Source organism: Corticium candelabrum, chromosome 11 (assembly GCF_963422355.1).
Source record: "Corticium candelabrum chromosome 11, ooCorCand1.1, whole genome shotgun sequence".
Classification (NCBI taxonomy): domain Eukaryota; kingdom Metazoa; phylum Porifera; class Homoscleromorpha; order Homosclerophorida; family Plakinidae; genus Corticium; species Corticium candelabrum.
This window is the reverse complement of record NC_085095.1, coordinates 3,681,026-3,687,382: the sequence shown is the minus strand read 5'-3', so window position 1 is coordinate 3,687,382 and position 6,357 is coordinate 3,681,026.

Here is a 6,357-nt window from a genome sequence, read left to right as displayed (position 1 = left end):
CTAGATGTCTATGTGCAAGCGCATGCACCACACACAAATATGTAGTTATAGTCTTTCAATAGCTACTTACAGTTAAAATTTGGGGTTACTAAGTAACATTCTTCCATTAAAAAGACTCTGTAAGATTGACATTGCTGTTCCACTAGCGGCCAACAAGAGTTGTTTGCATGAATTACATACAGACAGACCGATTAGAAATGATGTGCATAAGACTGATTGCTTAGTAATGATTTTTCAATTGAATATTAATTGTTTGTCTACATGTATGTATGTACTATGTATGTATGAATGTATGTACATGTATATATGGATTAGAAGTTTATGTATGGGATGGGCACAGATTTCGCATGCAAGGATTTCACATGCAATTGCCTCTCTCTATGGAGTGTTGTTTCTGTCAAAACAAGTTCATATATTGACTATTGCTCATTCTAGCAAGTACATATAGTGACTGTTGTTGTTGGTTCTAGAGTTTTCTAGAGTTACATTGTAGCATGTGCATAGTGACTGTTGTAGCTAACCGTGGCCCTAGAGACTCTTGTAAAATGTATGTGTGTATTAGACATTGCTGGTACAGACGTAAAGGATCAGAGACACCATTGGTACAATTAGTTACATCACTTAGGTTTCTTAGTGTATTGTAGGTATGTTCTTCCTTCTTTCTGTATAGTTTAGTTGTGTATTTGATGTAATTTTAGTACGTTGTTATTGTAGTCGTACATACTCCGATATAATACAAAAAATGTATGTTACTGCATGTATTACCTGTTGTGCATGTATGTATGATAATGGCTATTGTACAGTACCTATGTTCTGTACGTTGGTGGACATAGTACAGTACCTATGTTATGTATACGTATGTATGTTATATAGGTATGTATGTTAGTGCATAGTACCTACTAGTAAAGTTATGTATGTATCATGTATATTAGTGCATATAGTACTGTTAACTCTAACTGGTTATTCATTTGCGGCCGCCACACTGACTGTCTTGCTCGTTTCTTGGTCTTTACTATTCGCAAATGGCCATCATGTGCCAATAAAGCATCTCCTTTCTCATAGATTTGGGACTATCTGATGTCCCCTCAACTCTAACCCGTCAAGCACAGTCAATATATCCTTATGGCTCCAAAATGGACAAACAGCAGCAACAACCTGAGTAAACCGATTCGGCCATCCTGCATTAACAACTCTGATCAACACTTGCATATCTAAATCTTGACAAGTTGTCTCCTTGATTCTCAGTAGACTATCTTTTGATGCTGGTAATGCATCTCGAATTCTCTCAACGTGTTGCTCTAATTCCTTATCAACTCATCCACCATGCTATATATCTACATTAGCAGGACTTCGTGGTCGTCTATACAACGCATTAGCTACTTGCAAGTCTCTCACAAGAACATAGAAAACTTGAAAGTTAAATTTATCATACGCATTTTATAACATTAAGTCTGCGGAGGACTTTGATCTAAGCCTTTCTTGTTGAAAATAGTGACTAAACTTTTATGATCTGTTTCAATTAGTAAATGGTTCATCTCGATCCAACAGAAATGATTTAAATCGGTCACATCCCAAACCAAATTTAGTCAATGCTTCTTTTTCAATTTGTGAAAACGTTCTTCTTGATCTGTCAACGTTCTTGATGCATACATAACCAGTGCTTTTCTTCCATCTGATTAAATTTGCAGCAATGCGGCACCCAGACCATACGATGAGGCATCGGCTGAGACAATTGTTTTAGCTTCAGCACTATAAAATGCTAAAACTGGTGCTTGAACAACCAATTGCTTCCAATCTGACAAGCCTTTTGATACTCAGCTGTTTATTTCCAATCTGTGTCCTCACGAAACAAGTTTCTTAGTAGACCAGATTTGCGAACAAACTCGGGCACAAACTTGGCCAAATAACTAAACATTCCCAACATAGTACGTAACTGATCTCTATTTGCTGGACTGTCTAGTAAAGTTATTGCACTAATCTTGTCTGGATCAGCTTTCAAACCTTCGTTAGACAAAACAGAACAAAAAAATTAGACTTTTTGTTTCCGGAGCTGGCATTTGCTTATATTCAACTTCATCCATTGGTCTTACATTTCTCTAGAACCAGCCTCAATTTGCTGATAGTGCTCTTCTTCATTCACACCCCATACCACGATGTATCAATAAACAATCCAGCCATCTTCCTGCCAAGATCTGCCTCATCACTCTCTGAAAAATGTCAGAACCAGAGGTAATGCCAAATGGCAACATCAGACATCAGAAACGTCCAAATGGTGTAATAAACGTTGTTATGTAACAAGCTGCTTTTATTGAAAAGAATCTGCCAAAATCATGATTCAGGATCCAGAGTTGTAAAACACTTAGCACCTTCAATTTCAGCGAAACTTTTCTCTGCCACAGGAATTTGGAATCGTTTACGCCGTATAGATTTGTTGAGCTCACTGCAGTCAATACACTCTTATTTGGCCATTCTTCTTGAGAACTGGCACCCTAAGTGCAACCCAATCTGTCGGTTCAACCACTTCTTGAATAATTCCCATTTTCTGCATTCTCTAATTCATTTTCTAAATTTTGGCAGCAGAGGAAGCTTTACGCGTCGAGGAGCTAAAACTGAATATGGAACTGCACTTTCTTTCAATCGAATTTGATAGACATGATCTATTAGAAGTCCTTGAGTACCACACACAGTAGAATAATCTTTCAGAACTGACTCCTTTACAATCTGATTGCCATTTCTATCTACTTTAGCAATTCGTTTAACCAGTCCTAGATTTTGACATGCATTCAGTCCCAATATTGGCGAAGCTGTTGTCGGCACAACATAAACTGCAAATGGTGAGTTGCTTCATGCTCCACCTGACACAAGAATTGTCCATCTACTGGCAGTGGCCTAGATAACCAATATGGCATTAATCTAATTTTAGCCAGTTCCAGTACTGGTTTAGCTGTCAGTCTACAATAAACATTCCGAGCAAGACATTGACTTGAGCTCCTACGTCTAGTTTAAAGTTTACCATAATGCCGTTATTTACAAAGACATAGACCAAAATCTGACTTTGAGCCAACTAGAGCATTAACAAACATTTCAGTAGGCTGTTCTTCTTGAACCATCATTTCCTGCACTTGTGCCTTACTATCCTTGCACTTACTTGCAAAATGTCCGCGTAGTCCACACTATAAACAGTTTCTTGTAAAGACAAGACAATCTTCTATCTGGACGATTCCTCCCACACGTATGACAATCTCGAATGAATTGCCGGTCTCCTGTCTTTTTACTTTTTTTTAACTGCATCTAGGTCGCTTGTCATACTGGTAGAACCACATTCCAACTCTTTCAACAGAAACTGAGACAATTCGGATGCCTTTAATATCGCCACTGCTTTCTCTAAGGTCAAGTCCAGTCCAACTCTCTCAACAATCTCTCTCTCTCCTGACTTCAGAACTCCACAGAGTAACCTGTCTTTTACCAATAACTCACTGATAGCTCTGAATTCACACGTCTTCTCTAATATACGTATCTCAGTAACATACTGGTCAATTGTCTCAACTTGCATCTAGTCTCTCATAAAGAAACAATGTCTTTCGTACGCTATGTTACATTTGGAATGAAGTGTGCTTCAAACTTTTTCATAGCATCTTCAAGCTTGTCTTTACTTTTCTCAACTCCAAGAAAGAAAGTATTGTAAACGTCTAGAGCCTCCGAAAATACCGACTCAAAGTTTGCACAGTACTCTCTTGACATTTCAATCCCGACGCTATTAGATACATTTTGAACTGCTGCTTTCACTTCTTCCATTTTATCGCCAAGTCTCTATTTCCCATCAATAATAGTTGCTCTGGAGAATTTGGACGCTCCATTTCATGGTACTTTGTAGTGTACTTGAATATGGCAATGTAATACATTCTTGAGTATAGCAATAGAACACAACACAACACATTAATAAAGGGTAACAACAACTAGAATTACAACGCGACGTTTGCTCTCCTGCAGCCGGTATTCTGACTAAACCCGTATGTATTAGTCAAACCATTTACCCAAGTCTCGTAAGTTGTTAGCAGTTGAAATACAATGGGTATCCTTGTAGGTACATAGGTATATATACTGCATGTACATGTCTACAGTATGCAAACAGTGTAGACAGATTTGATAAAGCGCTTGTGTTGTGTGTGTGTGTGTGTGTGTGTGTGTGTGTGTGTGTGTGTGTGTGTGTGTGTGTGTGTGTGTGTGTGTGTGTGTGTGTGTGTGTGTGTTGATGGTAATAAAATTGTGACTAATTAGTTTATGGCTTGTTGGTTTGGCTATGAAATGTTTTCTATTCCTTTATTCAACCTGTAAACCATGTCGCCGTATACGCTTAGAATCTGTGTGGGATTGTTAGCAAGATTTATTTTTAATAAATTGAATTCTATAGTATGCACCTCAACAGTCGGTTTTTCTGAACTGAGCAGCCATAGGCATGCAGGTTTACAGTTATTTATTTCTCCTTACTTTAAAACTCAATTTTTAATTTTTATTCTAACATAAAAATTGAATGGACGTTTTATATAAGGTTACAGATGGATAGGCCATTGCCTCTTCCTGTATTCACACAGAATGCTGCTCTTCTATTTCTTCAATGAACCTGCGTGTGGAGAAACATCATTTTATAACTCAGTCACTCTCACAGGTTTTAGAGATTAATTTCATTCTCAATCAACCTTTAATTGCCAATAGAAGCTAAATTGTCCACTCTTTTTTACTGTATAGACCACATGCTTATCGTTTCCAATTTTGATAGAAAACACTCACGACCAGAAATGTTTTCACCATTCGAAAGTGTGGTGCAAATAATGTTAATTAATATCAACGATTTTTGCACAACTTGATGACGTCCACTTCATTTATATCTCGTGTAGTGAGAAGATAGTATTATTAAAGTGCGAAATGCAAAAATAAACTAAGAAAAAACGAAAATAATCAGAGAGTGAGCGCCACATAAGGTAATTGAGAGACAATCGGCACGAATATATAAATTTTCATAAATGTCATCTAACGTGCTCTAAATAATTGTGTTCATTTTCCTAAAGAACTGCGTTCTAATATAGTGAATAATAATTTTACGACTAACACTCCCAATTCCAATATCGTATGTTATAGCAATCTAATCTGCTCTACCTCTACATAGCAGCTAGAACTGAGGCGTCACTATACTAGCAGCAGCAATTGGACAAATTCAAGACAGTCCTGTAGTCACTCTAACATGCATCTTCCACATGCATGTTTTCCAGACAGCTGACAACTTCGCTAAACGACGGTCGTTTCAGAGCTCTTTCGGCCCAGCAAGCTTTCATTACTGTTGCATACCCATCTGGGCAATCGTCTGGAACGATGGGACGCTCGCCTCTTTCCACGGCGTCGTCGACTTCGTGAGCAAACCGATACTGCTCGAAAGGAAAGCCACGTGACCAAATCTCCCAAAGCACAATTCCAAAACTAGGCACAAAAAATATATTATTAAATACAATGAAATTGACGTCATCGAGTACCTGTAGACATCAATGGATTCATCGTAAGTTTCTAGTCGTGCTAACTCTGGTGCACTCCATCTCACTGTCCCAATATTATCTTCAGATAAATCTTTCATCTCACCTAGAAGTTCGTTCTCAGAATTATTGCTGCTCAATGAGTTGTTTCGCTTTGATCGTCGGTTTTTGTGAGCACCACCAAAGAGTCTTCCAAGACCAAAATCAGCCACTTTGACAATCCAACTTTTGCAAACGAGTAAATTCTCACTTTTCAGATCTCGATGAATTCTCGGAGGGTTCAATTTGTGAAGAAATTCCATTCCTTTCGAAGCGTCTAGAGCAAAGTCTATTTTACGATTTTGATCGATTTCAATACCGACGTCATCCAGTACGTGACGCAATGAACCTCGATGCGCAAACTCGACTACGAGAAACGGTCGTGCTTGTGGACTCGTTTTACCGGCTCCGATAAAAAGTACAATATTTCGATGACGCATTGTTTGCATAAATTTAATTTCTCCTGCAAATTCCAATGACGATTTTGATTCATCATTGTCAATTAGCATTTTTACAGCAACGTCTATGTTACGGTATTGCGCTTTCCACACTCGTCCAGAAGCTCCTCCTCCTATTTCGTCTTGCAGTTCTATTTCTTGCCAACTGATCTGCCACGCATCGTTCAAGATTTTTATGTGACGACGGAAAACCGTTTCTCGTTCTTTTCGTTTTTTGATGATGCGCCGTAATACAACAACGAGTAAAATAATAATACCGACAACAAGAATAACTCCCGTTCCAATGTAATAATAAGTTGCGTCTTGACAGTGAGAACCAGTAAATCCGATAGTACACG